The following is a 17,384-nucleotide window of genomic DNA, read 5'->3' as shown; positions in this document are numbered from 1 at the left end:
GTCTCAAATTGCCTTGGAGTTAATTTTAAACACCATGATTCGCTGTGCCCTCGATGCAGACGCCGCAGCTAGAGGCCTAAACTCTAGTATCCTCCTTCGGAGACATACCTGGCTACGAGTCTTAGGTTTTAAACCTGGGGTTGAACAAATTCTGTTGGTTCTTTCCTTTGATGGGGAACACCTTTTTGGGCCTCAACGGGACTTCCTTCAAGAAAAAAAAAGAAAAGGATAATTAGATGGGTAAAGCCATGGGGGTATTGCAAACACCATCGCAATGTGGCCCTTTTGCCACTCCTCTCATCGTGGAGAATCCAAAACTACCTCCCTGAGATCTCAACCACCTTCCAAAAAACACACGCCCAAACTTTCTACCCAAGGGAATACTACAAGGGCAATAATTCCAGAGGTAGAGGTAAGGGCTGTTTCAATAAACCTTCCTTCACCACCACCAAACCTTGACTTACCAACCTTCGCCCCGATCACACAGCACCTGTCGGGGAATGACTATAAGGGTTCTTTCCCACCTCGCGCAATATTATTCAACATGGTTATTGTCTGGTGTTCACTTCCACAACTACAAATATTCCACCTCGAAAACACAAACTCTCAACAGACCATCAATAGTTGCTCAGGGAGGAATTTCAAGATCTGTTAAAAAAAGGGACCATAGAACCTGTGCCATTACAACAGCAAGGCACAGGAATCTATTCACTCTACTACTTTATTCACAAAGAGGATGGGTCCTTAAGACCAATAATGGACCTCAGACCTCTTCAGGATGTAATTCTGCTACTTCAAAAGGCAACTTCGTGGCTGCACTCAACCTGAAGGGCGCCTACTTCCACATTCTAATTCACCGGGTGCATCACCAATAACTCAGGTTCGTATTGAATGGCCAACACTTCCACTACAAAGTGTTTCCATTCTGGGTCACTACAGCCCCCAGGATTTTCACCAACTGTCTCACGGTAGTAGCCGCTCGCCCGCGCAGACAAAATATACACGTTTTCCCATATTTAGACGACTGGCTCATCAAGAGCACAACTCGTCAAAAGTGTTTTCAACACACACAAGCCCCCGTAAACTTGCTTCGTCAACTGAGTTTCAGTATCAATGCAGTCAAATCCCACCTCCAACCCCTTCAAAAACAGCCTTACCTAGGAGTCCTCCTCAAGTCACAGCAGGAGATAGCTTACCCCAATGCTTCCCGAATGCAGTCCTTCCAGACGCGCATTCCCCAGTTTCAGCCTCATCAGCAAGTAGCAGTGAGAACAGTATGTGTCTTCTCGGCACCATGGCTTCATGCATAGCCATAGTACCTCATGCCAGACTCAAAATGTGTCAGTTGCAAGACTGCTTAGTGCTGCAATGAACTCAAGCGGAGGGTCAATTGGAAGCTTGGTGAGTCGTCAAGCTTGCCAGTCTGCAGTGGTTGAATACTAACAATCTCCCAAAAGGACAAACTTTTCTCGGCCCAGTTCCGCAGAGCACCATAACAACGGATACCTCCCTCACGGGCTGGGGCGCATTCCCAAGAGCTAGCTGTTCAAGGGTATTGGAATATCAGCCAAATCCTTCCCCATATCAGTCATTTAGAGTTGCTAGCTGTTCATCTGGCACTCAAAGCCTTCATTCTTTACCTCATTGGCAAGGTAGTCCTGATTTAAAGAGACAACATGACTGCCATGTATTATCTGCAAGAACAGGGGGGAACCAGGTCCTCTCAGCTCTCTCATTTAGCCCAGAAAATATGGAGATGGGCTGTCCGATACAACATTCACCTGTTAGCGGAGTACCTCCTGGGAGTGGACAACGACTTTGCAGATCTCCTCAGCAGGAGGCGCCAACAAATCTGTGAGTGGGAACTCAACCTGGAAGTCCACCTCCCATTCTTCCAGCATTGGGGGTCACCCACACAGACCTTTTTGCCACAGCTGAAAATGCCAAATGCCTAAACCTCTCCTCCAGGTTCCCACACCCACATGCCAGGGGCAACACACTATGGATGAGTTGGTCAGGGATATTTGCTTACGCTTTTCCACCTCTCCCACTGCTTCCGATTGTGGTTCACAAACTTTGGCAGACATCTCTCACCCTTTTTCTGGTGGCTCCCACATGGGTACAACAACCATGGTTCACCACACTTCTAGAACTATCAGTAGTTCCCTACCAAGTGCTGCCCAACCAGCAGGACTTTCTAAAGCACAACCATAGAGAAGTCAGACACCCTTACCCCATGTCCCTCAACCTTGCGATCTGGCTACTGAAATCCTAGTGTTTGGTTATGTAGATCTACCACAACCGCGTATGGATATTCTCCGAGGGCCTGAAATGCTGCAAAGTGGAAATCATTTATTCATTGCCATTCTAAACACATTGATCCTCTAAGGGCAAAGTTCAGGACATTGTCTGTTATTTGTTTCTATTACATACCTCTGGGTTCGCTTTTACATCTATATGGCTACACCTAGTCGCAGTAGCCGCATATCTCCAAAACAGGCAGAACACTTCTCTATTCAGGATTCCAGTTCTTAATGCCTTCTTATAGGGTCACAAAAGAGTAATTCCTCCTAGGATACCAGCATCTCCCACTTGGAATCTTAATATTGTGTTATCAAGGCCAAGCTAATGTGGTTCAAGCGGTTCTAAATACCCTATTTCAAACAACTGCAACCCACACATGTTAGCCTCCGCTTATGAAGGAGAACTGCTTTACATTCAATGCTAAGCATGTATATCTACAGCTGCATATCCCTCGAACTGAAAATTGTAATTATCCAGTAAGCATCTGTTTGTGGCATGTAGTACTGTACATTCACATGCGCCCACCCTCCTTCCCGGAAACCTCTGGTGGTTTGAGTTACTTATATATTACATTCCTTTCACATGGTCATCTCAATATACTTCACTATCCTTCACACTCCATCCTCACCCTCCTTGAGGAAAACAGTCTAAAATGCAGCCATGGATATTACAAGCAAGAGGAGGAGTCACTATACCTTGTGACTCAAAAGACTTTCTTAGAAATAAAATAACTTTGACATATCTGAGCCCAACACTAAATGGCAGGATTATGCTAACCATGTGAATCTACAGCACTACATGCCCCAACAGATGCTTACTGGGTAAGTAACATTTTCCTTTTAAATGTGTTTTGAGTGTGTGCATGTTTGTGAAATTGTGTGTGAGAGACAGTATGTATATGTGTTTTGGTATTGTGAGCATACGTGAGAGTCAGTGACTGGTAGTGAGTGAGAATCAGTGAGGTTGGTTGTCAGTAAGTGAGTAAGGGTGAGTGAGAATGAGTGAGCATAAAAGTGACTGAGCGGCTGAGTGAAAATTAATAAGAATGAGTGAGAGTGTTAGAGAGTATGAGTGAATTAGTGTAACTGAATGAGAAGAGTGAGTGAGAGTAAGTGAGAGTGAGTGCAATTGAGTGTGAGTGAGAAGCTACTATTGAGAGAAGAGTGAATGTGGGTGAGAGTGGGAAAATGTATTTCACAGCATGAGAATAAGTGAGAGTGAGTGACAATGAGGGAGAGTAATATGAAGTGCAAGTGACTAAGTATGAGTGATCGGAGTAAGAATGAGTGAGAGTCTATGAGTGGGGGTGAGTTATAAGTGAAAGAATGAGTTCAAGAGAGAGTGAGAATGAATGAGAGTGAGTTTGTGAATGTAAGTGAGTGTGAGTGAGAATGTGGTGTTATGCTTGCAAGTTTACTGTTGTACCTGACATACTGAATGTAACTTTTGGCTTATCAAAGAACTCACGGCAAAATACTGGTGTTGGCATACTGGAGGCAAATCTTAGAATAGGAGCCATTTTAGACAAAATATTGGCACTGATGTACTGAAGGCAATTTTTGGTATAATGGGAATCCATGGTACTAGTACTGGCACACAGTATATAACTCTTGGTATATGTATGGGACACCAATGGAAAAATGCTGGCGCTGCCATACTTGCATTTTGGTATAGGGGGCACCTATGGAAAAATGGTTGTGCTAGCACACTGTAAGTAATTCTTGACATGAGGGAGGACAACTGTGGCAAATGGAAGAGGGGCCACGATGACAATGCTGGCCCTGGCATACAAGAGGTAATTTTTGACATATGAATCAGTCATGACCTATCTATGGCATTAATTGCACAATTATAACATTGGCATATTGTTTGTGATTTTTGGAAAAAGGGGCAGGCATGACAAATAGGGGCACACATGACAAAATGCTGGTCACTGGTACAATGGAGGTACTTTCTGATATATCGGGGCACCTGTAGCACATTTTATGAGTGCCATTTCTGAGCCTACGAACTTTGGGCCCGATTCACAGAACTAACTTAAGACAAAATCGTAAACTTACTACCATTTTCGTATTCACAGAAGGCACTTACTCATTTTGGTATTCACAGAAGACACTTACTCACTTCGGTATTCACAGAAGTTAGGAGTCCTAACATTAGGACTCCTAAATGCCTTCTGTGAATACCGAAAGTCTTAAAATTAGGATTTTTCCCAGTTTAGGAGTCCTAAAGTTAGGACTCCTAACTTTACTACTACTAAACTGAGAAAAATCCTAATTTTAAGACTTTCGGTATTCACAGAAGGCATTTAGGAGTCCTAAAGTTAGGACTCCTAACTTCTGTGAATTCCGAAATGAGTAAGTACCGTCTCTGACTACCAAAATGAGTAAGTGCCTTCTGTGAATACCAAAATTGTAGTAAGTTTAGGGTTTGTCTTAAGTTAGTTCTGGGAATTGGGCCCTTTCTGTGGAAATTGTGCTTTAACATGCACTAACTGATCCGCAGATTCCTTAACGTAGAATTATCCCCAGGCGTGAGAATGGACCTGGAAAACTTTCTTACCCAGCATCTCTGCGCACTGGGAGGCAGTACCACACGACTCTGCCCCACGTTCTCCGCCCCACATAACCCCCACCCCGGCGCGCTGACGTCAGTTTTCTTCTTTTCCGCGTGCAACACGGATCCGGATCTTGTCCTGGCCTGTTTCAGGCCTTCTTTTTCCGATTTTGTTGTGAACAGTGTGCAAATGCCTTCGGGCTTTAAGACGTGCTCGTCTTGCGCGCGCCAGATGTCGGCGACGGATCCTCACCCCATCTGCATGTGGTGTTTGGGTGAGCACCACGACTCCACAGACTGCGAGGCGTGTCAGCAGATGAAGCCAAAGTCCCGGCGGGAGCACCGGATGAAACTCCTTTCGGCGCGCATGTCCAGGTCGGCGGTGTCGCCACGGTCGCCCCCCGCTGAAGGCTTCAAGACCCGCCACTTCCATCTCCGGCATCGTCCCTCTCCCAGACCACACGGGCGTCGCTCACCTGTTGGTAAGTGTCGCAGTTTGTCCCTGAGGCCCGGTCCCCGGCCTGTTGGGGGTGTGGATTCTCGGCGGGTGGTGCGGCCCCGCGCTTCGCCACCCTATCCGCCGTTCCCCGGCGCGGGGGTGACCAGAGCCCAGATAAAGGCCTATGCGGCGACCTTGCAGGCCTCGTTGGCTCTTCCTACTCCATCTTCTCTTTCTGGGACATCTGCGGATCCCTTGCCGTGTGCGGTAACTTCTGCGGCGTCACCGGTGGCTCCGGCGCTGACAGGCTCGGATCCAGGTTCAGAGGATGTGGTGCCATCGGGTGCGGCCCTTTGGGGTTCCTTCCTTCGGACTACGGCATCTCTGCCTCGCCACAAACCCCCACGAGGGTCCCTGTGGTGTCACAGGAGGTTGCCGGGGCTCGGGGCATGTCCTCGAGTCCCCCTTGGTCCTCAGGGCAGGCGGCGGCCTTGTCCGAGACCGAGGTGACGCTGCTCAGGCGCCGGCGGCTGCTGGTCCTGGCGGCGCCGCAGGAGCCGGCTAGTTGTCGGGCATGTCCCCGGGCACCCCTCATCCCTCCACGCAGGCAGCTGCCTCGTCGGAGGTCGAGTCGACGCCTTTTCGGCGCCATTCCTTTGCCGCCCGGCTCTGACCCAACCTAGGTCTCCTGTGCCGCGCGTTGTGGCGGAGGTCTTTCCGGCGTCTCCTTCGGCGACAGTCGACGTTGATCTGACGCCAGTCGCGGACTCTACGGCGCCGGGCCGGCATCGGGTCCTTGATTCGTCTTCGGACGCCCCCTCTTCTCCAGAGGGTCGGCAGTTGTTGGTTTCATCTCCTCCGGAGACGGGTCGCGGCGTTGTGGCTTTTTCCCTGGCGTCTTCTAAGGACGGCTCTTCGCCGTCACCACGCCGGCAGTCTTTGCCAGAGGCGCCTCAGGTTCCCCATTCCTCGGTCCCCATTCCACCTTTCCGGGCTTGGCCTTTTCTTCCTCCAGCTAGATTGGGGGACGGTCGCCTTAGCTTGCAGCGGTCGCCCACAGAGAAACTGCTTTTCCCGCCGTGGGGCCCTGCGGAGGCGAGTGCTGCCTTCGCTCTGGCTGTTTCCACGGCCGCAGCAATCTTGCGCATGGACGATTCAGCTGCCCATTTCCCCACGGATCATCTTCTGGAGGTCCTCCATCAGGGTTCTGGTGGTCGGGAGCTGCTTCTTCCCTTCGAGGCTTTGCTCCACACTTCTCTTTTGGGGGTTTGGGGGCAGCCCGCCACGGGGGACCCAGTGCCCCAGCAACTTCTGCACTGCCACCGTCCTGCGCCGCATGATACTGTCTGTCTTTCCCTCCACCCCTCTACCAGGGGCCCTCTTTTACAGACTGCCTTTCACTCCCTGCCATCGGTGTTGTCTCCCCCGTCACGGGAGGCCCGCTGGTTAGTTTCCTGGGGGTGCAATATCTTCGCCTCCACAATTGCGGCTTTGCGGGCCCTTAACACTCTTTGTGTATTGGCTAGGGCCACTTCTTGCTTGTGGGATTCGACGGAGTCCCTTCTGTCTGCCGCTTCTCAGGAGAGTGCCTGTGTTGATCTGAGACACCATGTGTTGGATGGCCGGGAGCTGGCGGCATTTATTCTTCGCTCGGCTCTGGACATTTCAGAGGTGCTTGGTCGTACCATGGCTTCTTCTGTGGCCTTTCGTCAACATGCCTGGCTCCGGGATAGTGTGTTCCCGGAGAACGTTAGGGAACGGCTGGTGGCCCTTCCCTTTGATGGCACTCTTTTGTTCCACACCCCTGCGGATTCTGCCATTCGGAGGTTTCTTGCGGGGCTTCGTCCTCCCCCTCCTCCTCGTCCTCCTCCCCCTCAGTGACCTGTAAATCGGTCTGTGTTTAAGGAGGTGATCTTCCGTTGTTTTCCTGGGGCCTTGTAGCGAGTAGCCCCGGTTGTGTGTTCTGTGCGGTTGTTGTGCCTTCAGGTCCTTTTGTTAGGACTTTGGTGCTGTCGGTTGCTGGTCCAGCCCTTTTTTGACTTGTGGTTTTGGCTGTTGGTAATCCGTGTAGGCCCTGAAATTAGGCCTTCTGTGTCTTCTTTATTGGCTGATTGGCAAGCCGTCTGCGGTTTTCTCCGCAGGTCTTTCTGTTTGTCCTCTGCTGCGGAAACTTTTTCCTAAGAGGATTCCCATATTCTGGGAAGTAACCTGCTCTATGTGGGGTAATGGTAGCTATTATATAGCTTTCTCGTGTGCTGGGGAGGTGTGGTCGTCCTTCGGCCTTCTGCTCTCCGTGGCGTCACAGTATGTCGCTAGTGCGATCTTCTTGCTGATGGTTTCGGAGTGGCTTGCGTTGCGCCCCGGTCCGTCCTTCTCCTGGATCGCTGTGTCGCTGGCCTCGTCCGGCCTGCTGTCTGCGGCATTGCGTTGTAGCGGTTGCGCTTCTGTACGCCTTGGTCCTCTGTCTGGTGTTCCGGGGGGGGGGGGACTGGTTTCCCCGGTTTTTGTGTTCGGGTGGACGGCTTGGTTCGTCCCCCGTCTTTCTTTCTTTCTTTCTGCCTGGTTCCTCTTCATTCGTGGGTCGGTGTGGTGGCCCCTCCCTTGGGGCATGTCCGGGCCCTTCTTAGCCCTGTCTGGTCTCTGCCTTCGGCCGGCATCCAGCTTGTCCTGGGTGCCCCGTTCTGTGTTGTTTTCTGCTGCTGGCTGTGCATGCTAGTGCGGACCTGTTTGTTCTGCTACGCTGTTGTGGCTGTTGCTATATTCTCTTGTGCCTTTCTTCCGTCTGCACTTTTGGCGGTGCGGCTGTCCCTGCCTTGTCTGCTGTTTGCGGCTGGGGGTGTGTGCTGCTCTTCTGTCACTGTGTATGTGTTTTCTTCAGGTGGGCCCTGCCTCCGGTTCTGCCTCTTCTTCCTGGGGTTGAGGTAGTCCTTGTGTTCCTTGAGGGTTTCGGGCGCTGTCTGCCTCTCCGGGGTGTTGGGCAGTTCTCCCTTGGTTGGGCTTAAGTTTTCCTGGCCTTTCCCTTCTTATCCCTGTGACATGTCCCCTGCTGGGGCCCTGTGTCTCTTCTGGTGGGGAGGCTCTCTTGCAGGCCCTCCTCCCTTCTGGGTATGGCTAGGGTATCTATTGTACGTTAAGGAATCTGCGGCTAGTAGTCTCTATCAGATGTACAAGTTACTTACCTGCAGTAATGATGTATCTGGTAGAGCTGATTCTAGCCGCAGATTCCTTCACGACCCGCCCTTCCTCTCCGTTCTGCGAGGACCCTCCGCTTGGGTTTCTGCAGTCGCCTCCCTCTGAGTGACTTGTCTTCTGAGGGTGTCCTCTTTGTTTTCTTCCGGTCAGGCATCCCTCCAGCTGGTCTCTCTCCAGCGTGAGGGCCTCCTTTCGCTCCTTTCCTCTGTTGTTAGGGTTTCTGCTCCCCAACCGGTCTTCCTCGTTAGGGGTTCTTCTACCTGTCCTTTGACTTCCCGCTCTTATCAGAGGTTATGGGCCTCCTTGGCACTGTAGTCTGCGGATAGTTTACCTGTCCTTTGACCTCCTACTCCTTTCAGGGGCTATGGCCATCCTTGGCGGTATAGTCTGGGGCTGGATTGCTGTTGCTCCTCTGTTCCGGGCTTGTGGCCCTTCCCCTTGTGGTTGTGGTTGCAGGCTCTCTCTCTCTCTCTCTCTCTCTCTTTCTCTCACGGTGTTTTCACATGCGTGTGCCTCCAGGAGGGCTCTTGCCTTGGCTTGCACGGTGGTTCCACGGAGTGGTGTTTTGCACTTTTCTTGTTATGGCTTCGCTGCTCTAGCCTTCTGGTGCTTTACTGCCACCTGGTGCTTTTGCCTTGGCTTGCCCAGTTGTTCCTCAGAATGGTGCTCTGCTCTTTTCCTGCTCTGTCGCCTTCTGGTGCCTTGGTGCCACCTGGTGATGTTTCTCACCTTTTGTTTCTCTCTATTTTGTTTCTCTGTTTTTTTCGCACACTGTTCCCATACACTCCTCAGTTTTGTTGTGATGGCTCCGCGTTGTGGCGCGGAAAAGTTCTCCGAAGCAAACGGACATCAGTGCGCCGGTGTGTGGCTTATGTGACCTCGCTGACATCACGCCCACGGAGGACGTCGGGCGTAGTCGCATGGTACCGCCCCCCAGCGCACAGAGATGCTGGGCAAGAAAGTTTTCCAGGTCCAGTCTCACGCCTGGGGAAAATTCTACGTTAAGGAATCTGCGACTAGAATCGTCTCTACCAGATACATTGTTACCGAAGGTAAGTAACTTGTACTTTTGGCCGCCACTAGTGAGTCTCTACTAAACAAACTCTAAGTTGTCCAAAACACAGTGGCTCGCCTCATTCAGAATATGCTAGTCAGAACTGCCGCTCTCCCCCTCTTACACTCATGCCACTGTTTTCCCATACGCAAGAGAATTACTTTCAAGATCTGTTGCATAGTGCACAAATCATTGAACGGCAGAGAAGCCAGATATCTGACACAGAAACTTATTCCGTACCTGCCAAGCAAACCTTTGCGCTCCAGGGTGAAATCTTTTCTCACTATGCCCTGCATTAGGAAAACACACTCTGGGGGGAAATCTTTCTCTTATCTGGTCCTCTTATATCGGAATCAGCAACCCTCCCAACTGCAGAAGTATATGGACCACTTTCCATTTAGAAACCTTCTCAAAACTGAACTTTTCAGATACTAATACTGCTTCCCTATGGCGCCCTGCTGCACTGAGATACACCTTCTGGGGTGAATCATGCACATTATAAATTATATTAACATAACATAACAACATAACTGTATTGAGGTCAACAATATTGGCCTACAAAAATGTTGCATCCCCCACATCTCCTACCACGACATCAGAGTAAATATGTATTTGCTATGCTTAACTCCAAATAGTTATTTGTATAGTCAAAGCAAGCTGAAGCGGTAATAGAAGGTATCAGCGGAGGAGTACAGAAGGTCAGAGAAGGAAGTAACATTGGAAGCAATCAAGGTCATAGAGAGGAAACTAAATGTAAGGTGTTGAAGACAATGTATAGAGAAGGTAAGAGCAATCGTAAAGTAGTAGGAGGGCTGTGACATCCAGGAGAGAAGGTATCGGTATGTACCAAACTGTGGCTAAGCAACAGTTAGTACTCGGATATTCAAGGAGTAGAGGTTCACCGTCTCTACCTACATTCAGTTGGATCTTGCCTGGGCTTACCATGTGATGCAGCAGTTGAGATCTTTTTGTGATGCAGAAGTAGAACAATATACAGCAAAAAATGGGGCTTGATAAACTCTGTGAAAAATGGTAGACACATAGCTCAGAAACATTTGATAGGAACACGCTGAAAGCAATTGAGAAAGAGAACGCAAAAGAAAAAATAATAGAGCACGTGAAATGGGGTTTAAGGATTTGCAAGAGTAATGGTTCTTGGTGATCATGTGTATAGAGATACTTAACAACCCATTCTGCATAGCTCATATACTCTCTTACAGGACTGCAGTTAGTGGCTCTTGGTTGATGTGTCCAGCTGTTGAAAAACAAGTTTACGGTATTCAACATACAGCATACAGTGCTAGGAATAGTAACAACCGACACCACAGAGACACAGCAATAAATAACAGTACAAAGCTCAACGAAATAGCAAGAATGGAAAAACAGCATTAAGAATAGCATAGCAGATAGAGAACTCTAAAAGAAAGTAAGAAAGTGGACATTGAGCATCACAGCAGGTAAATAGTGCAGAAACTAGCACTAAATGGAGAATTGTAGTAATATCCATTAAATAATTAAAAGAAAACGTAAAGCACACTGGATTAGTACAAATACTAGTACACATAAAAATACGACAGGATACAAAGAATGCAGCTATAGTGTCATGAACCACAAATGAAACATGCAGAACTAGGCAAGAAAAACATGAATAAAGCACCCAGTACCAGAACACAATCAATATTAATCAATAATGCCACGGGTAACTAAAATATAAGTGTATGGATTTAATGTAAGAAAGAAAAAAAGTTATTGAATGCAGAAATTAAGACTGTAAAATAGTGTACATATATAAAACATGCAATAAGAGGCACTAGACAGTACCCTGAAATATTACAACCAAAAAGGGAGTACTGATTAATGTAAGAAATGAAGCCTACAATTGAGCAAAGATTCATGAAAAGCAGTTCGCAAACTCTATTAGAAATAAGGGCGCACACTGTAGAAAGCATCAGAACTCTCAAATGAAGCACATATAAATTAAGCAAACACATACCATACGTCTTTTTTTTTAACAAATAAGGCCAAACATCAACTTGGGCTTCAATCAATAATGTTTTGAATACATTATTATGACTTTACAGAATAATTTGCGCTGACCACGACTGAGGCTAACATTTGCACCTTTATTTTTTCTCTTCACAGGTCCTACTTTGAAAATCAGTGGAAAGACTACCTGAGGAACAGAGATCTCCTTGATGGCACGAGCCCTGCTGTGTTCCCGGAGGCCTATGGTGTTGCGGAGCGAGACGACTTCTACACGTCGGTCAGCTACAGCGGCTGGGGCGGGAGCAGCGGTCATGACGCTCCCATGATCGCATACGACGCCATCTTAGGTGCGGGCGATTCATGGAAAGAGCTCGCAGACCGCGCATTTTTCCATGGTGGTGACAGTGACGTGCCTGCTGGTGGGGAGCCATGTATGGCTTCAAAGGAGTGAGCCCTGCCAATTACAAGAACCTGGAATATCGGGAGAGGCTGGAAGCAATGGGACAGGCCTTGTATAAGCTCCGTTAAGAGGAGGATGGTATGAGCCAGAACAATGATTTCTAACAGATGCTGTTCTCAGAATCGGCAACTTTTAAACAACCCGGTGCCTTTTTGAGACTGATTTCTAGCAAATTACAGGCAAATCCGCTGATAGGACTAGCAGAGTGCGGCCAATCGGATTTTTTTTTCTTTTTTTTTTTAATCTGCTGCTCGTTATCATTTTCTCTGCTACTTTGCATCATAAAGATTACTTCAATAAACTGACTGATTTTAACATTTTGTTTTTGAGTTCTTAAAGAAAGTTATTTTAGGGGCGTGACACGCCTTCCCATTCTCTCGCCAAATGTGTGCGCAAAAGGCATGCACAACTATTCCCCGCCCGCAAAAGGGAGCTGACTATCGAGCCACTGAGGGTCCCAGAATTGGAAGAAGCTCATAGACAGATCGCTGCCTCTGCAGATGCTAACATAGCCTGGGGACCTGCTCCAGCCGTAGTGCTCAGCCCGCAACCGGCACCCCCGGAGAGAGTCGCAGTGGCTTGGGGGCCATGGGCAGTGCGGGCGGCATGGGGAAAGTTGTCTCACCCGGCTGCTGAATTGAGGCCCTGACTGAAGAGGCGGGAGGTGCTGCACCACCATCCTCCTCCCCTCAACCCCATAGCGACAGACTCCTGAGTTCCAGATAGTGGTGGATTTCCCACTTAGGGTGGAAGGCTGAGGACCAGGGAAGGGCCTGCTCGATGGGTGTGCAGAGAGAGGGACAACGCCGCTTGTGGTGGAGCGTACTGGAGAAGCGGTGGCCCCACTGACACAGTTATATGGATGGACTTGGAGACTGGGCCCCACTAGGCCACATACCATGCCTGTAGCCTGCCACGTTGAGGCAAGAGGAAATGGTGGCGATTGGTAGGACAGTGCTAAGTGAGGTGAGCCCGGATCACCCATAACATATGCACAGGACAGGGGTGGGTGCTTCCTGGCTTGCCACACAGCACACAATTTATGCCTACTGGAGGGGCATGCTCTACCTGTGGGGCGCTCCAGACAACCAAGATTTATAGGAGCGTTCCGCTCATTTGGGGTGTGACCACAGCCAACAAAACAGATTTTCTGGATGTTTGCTGCAGGGCCCCAGACGCAGCCACCAGTGTATATTGCCAGTGGTCGAACTGGGCAGGATCTGAGGGCCACGACGTTCCCATACTTTTACAATTTAAGGAAAACAGTTATCCTAATTTTTGGGAAAAGACAACCGTACTGGGACGGTTAATTCCGACAATAGAAATGCTTCAGCTGCAGTGTAAGGCAGGGACTCTCCTGTGCTGCGAAATCAAGGGAGGAGCAGATGGCTAAACAAGCCTTCTTGCCAGGGTGCGTGCTGCCCGAAAGAAATGTAAATGTGCACAACTGGTCAATTTGCAAATATAAAGGGTGCATGGAAGCCGGTATTGGCTTTAATTGATGGAGTCACTTGAAGCTGTCTGTTGACACAGATTTTTTTAAATTTTTTATAAAGATCTATTTCAAAGGAGTAACCAACTGAGCTGTAAAGTGTGTACTTTTATAGGACAGTTATATAAAAAAAATGCACTACTTACTGTCAGGGTATTACTAAGGTCAATATTTTAGAAGCCCTTTTTTTATCTTAAAACATTTTTTTGCATTTTGTTGCACTCTATCATGTACTGTGGGTAAAATAATGACACATATTCACAGTGCTTTCTGTCACAAACAGGAATCTCTTAGCACTAAGCATACACAAGTTACTATTCTCCACTGTACCAACTGGATTCCAATTCTGTGGCTCTCTAGTTACAGATGCAGACCTCTGCAGTGCATTAACTAATAGAGGTTCCATAATGTACAATTGTGCGTTTCCCACTGATTAACTTAACTTGCATTTATTTTTCATTTAAGCAGTTTGTTATTTTTCATTTAAGCTGTGTGTTATTTTATATGTAATTACCTGAAGGTGAAAAACTGAAAAAAAGATACAAAATGTTTTTTTTTTATCCACCCCATTGACCCCGCCCCCACGTTTACTCATTCGGCCCCATTGCATCTAGCATCACAGTCCCGATACTTTTTTAATGCACTACTACCACTGTATATTGCCCACAATCACGCCCACGGAGAGAGTATCTCTAACAGCTTTATTTACACCATGGCAAAATCCAACAAGCATTGGCAAAAACAACAGGTCTGGCAATGGCTTTTCTGTTTTTCTTTTAATTTACTGATCCAAATTGGATTGGTAAATAAAAATTTTTAGCACAAAATTATTTGTTTTGGGTGGTAGTAACACAGAGGACTCATAAGGGGAGAAGCAACACGAAGGATGCAGGTGGGGAATGAAGCATAACAGAGATGCAGCAACACGGAGGGTGGGTAGGGCAGAAGCAACACAGAAGGCACAGGTGGGGGAAGCAATATGGATGGCGGGAAGGGAGCAACATGGTCGAGAAAGAGAAATAGGGAGCTTTTATGAGAAGCACATGTGGGTGAACACATTACTGGTTATTTACTTGTGCAGCAAGACTTAGCATCTTGGTAGGGAGTTTACAGACACAGAATCTATGAATACCAAACCTGGAAGATTAGCCCCATATTTTCCATCTGGACCGCGCAGAAGCTGCTACATCATAGGAAATTTCTGATGAGTCAATTTCCTGTGAACACTACATCACAATGCAGTAACCGTCCACAACCCAGCTACCTCTCCTGTCACTTGTTAATGTTATGCTCGTGTTTGACTACGCACAGTGCTCCACTGACTTTTGGCTAGGTTGGTGCTGTAGAAATACCATGACAGCGTTTGGCGAAAGATACCTTATTGGACAGCGTCAAGTGCACCTCTCTTGCACGAATAAACAAACATGAGGTGCTTGTTGTGTTTGCACCACCTTGCTCAAGTTTGGGCTTCACTTAGCTCTGTCCAGGCAAAAGAGAGAGGCCACATAACTAATGTAACTCGTTGCTCAGCACAGACGAGTTCATTCTTCGGAAATATAACCCCTCGGTCACCGAGGTGCTTTAAAGAGAGGAAGATCCGGTCTGATTATGAAAAGGAGTACGTTAAAAGCCAACACTCTAGAACTTGACTTTTATTAGCACAGCACCGGGAAGAGTCTTGGCATAACCCTGATACAATGGTTGTCACTGGGGAATGCACAGCAATGTTCCCCTTTGTGCAAGACGGTGCTCGATTCTACGCTTCAGCGGATGCAGAGATATCTCTCACTAAATCTGGGCTGGAGGACACAGCATAACACCAAACAAACTGCAGGTCAGCCACCCCAGGCTCTTGATTCTAGGCCATCCCAAGGCACTCGTGCCTAACTAATTTGTGCATCAGAAAAAAACGCCTGTGACGTGATGCTGGGTGAATTTATTCAATGAACTAACACATGTGGGTTGTCTCTAAAACATAAAAACTACACACATATATTGTCTAAAACATTTGTCTGAAATTGTGTTTTTTTAAGCGTGAAACTGTTTTTTAGCACTGTTCTCTTAGTAAAGTGAACAAAGGCCATCAAAATAAAATTCACCATACCCCATACATGTCCAAGACCAAAACAAATCTTGTACAGTTTTAAGGTGAGCCAGGCACAAAGCCAAGTTTATCAATGCTGATGCAACCTGGCGAAGTACGAATCGAATTGCAAAATGCTTTATCACAAAGACCATGTACTTTCACTTTATGTAATGACTTCCTGTGCTCACCACACCTGACAAGACACAGTGAAGTCCAACATTAGCCAAGAAGTGAGTGATAAAGGATGTGTTCACACACACAGAAGGCAGGGCAGATTTAGTTCTTTTCCATTTTCTCTTAATTATTTACACAAATGTTTGTTCATTTTTTGTTTTACCTTATGGAAAAGACAAAAGGAGAAACATTACTATTGATGGGCAACGAGAGGCAAGTCCTATTTTGCTTTGGGGGTTGTTCCCGACGTAATCACTCGCTTCCCTCCGGTTCATGCCTTTTTGAGTTCTGTTACTTATTTTCCACACTGTTTATAAGCGTCACCCAAAAGAGAAGTCAAATCGTCACAAAGGCACAGCCTGTGCCGTCAATGCTACATTTATTCACGGCTCAACACAGGCGAGGGAGAAGACCGAGAATACTTAAAAGATGTCACTAGGAACAGACCGTAGAAAGTCCTCCAGAGACTTTTAAGATGCTGTATGGAACCAAGAGGCAACCAGCCAAACAAAAACATTCCATATGGGAAGTGCTTGTGGAGCTCCGTATCATATTACTCTGAAAATGGCTACAATGCCTCATGCACTTGTTCCATGGAAACGTGGCTGAACAGCACTCCATAGAAAATAAAAAAGCAAAATGCGACTCAGGGATAGGTGGGGGCGTGCATGCAGCGACGTGGGAGGGACAGGCAAGGACCGATGCGGGAGGAAAAATTAACAAGCTCACGGTGAATGTTTGCTTTTAAGCCAGAATGGAATTCTACAAAGGAACAAAAGGAAACCTTCCAAAAACACTTGCTGAAAGCAACAAAAACGATAATGCTCTGCAAATGAAAAGGGAAGCTTTGCCAAACACGTGCATGAAACTAAGAAAAAAATAGTGTCCCCGAAAAACTGAGTAGCACCAAAGTAAAAAGAGATACCAGTTGGTAGGCTCTGATTTGTGAGGTGGAACAAATGACAAGAAGGATGGACAAAGAGGAAAGATTAACCACTAGCAAGCAAGCCTTTTTATAGCACAATCGAAGTAACAAATAAAAAGGCAATGGGTGGGGTTGTAAGTCCACAAAGTGTGTACAAGATGCCTCAAAGAGACAGCTCAAGCGCTGCCTCGACCTTAAAAAGACGCTAATGTCAGGGACATTCTGATCTGGTAAAGATGTGCCCAGCCATCAGATCGAGGGTCAGCACAGCTTCAATAACCAACCACAGAGAAGAGCCCCTGACCAAAGCATTTATGGAATCCCTATTTTGCGCCCTCAGGGCAGACATTCAAGCCATGAAGCAGGACTTGACAAAGGAACTGAGAGAGGTCAAGCAGGACCTGCCGGATATTGGCACCGGGGTCTTGGCCAGAGATAGGAGAGAAGATTAGATAGAGATGCTAAGGCAGGAGGTCCTTATATTAAAAGACCAACACAAAGATCTTCAGGCCTATGCAGAACCACTTCATGAGACAAAGCATCCGCATTAAAGGAGTCCCTCGTAATGCAGAGGACCAGAATCTCACACATTGGGGTAGATTCCGATCCGGGTCGGACAGCTCTCCAAAAGCTATTCGTAGCCTTACCTTGCAACCGACCCGTACCCAGAGCCAGTCCGTCCTGTTGATGAAGTACGATGCGCATAACTGCCAAAA

General features: G+C 47.6%; 1 pseudogene across 1 annotated transcript in view; it reads left to right on the top strand.

Annotated features, from left to right (window-relative positions):
* The window catches only part of LOC146857921 (ADP-ribosylhydrolase ARH1-like), a 131,808-nt pseudogene extending 119,505 nt beyond the window's left edge, over window positions 1-12,303 (top strand). The window contains exon 4 of the transcript XR_014979968.1: window positions 11,688-12,303. The product of XR_014979968.1 is annotated as an ADP-ribosylhydrolase ARH1-like (transcript). The remainder of the gene's footprint in view (window positions 1-11,687) is intronic.
* Window positions 12,304-17,384: the final 5,081 nt, after the last annotated feature.

Source organism: Triturus cristatus, chromosome 3_2, assembly GCF_964204655.1.
Source record: "Triturus cristatus chromosome 3_2, aTriCri1.1, whole genome shotgun sequence".
In the NCBI taxonomy this organism is placed as follows: Eukaryota; Metazoa; Chordata; class Amphibia; order Caudata; family Salamandridae; genus Triturus; species Triturus cristatus.
This window is presented reverse-complemented; position numbering and strand designations above follow the sequence as displayed.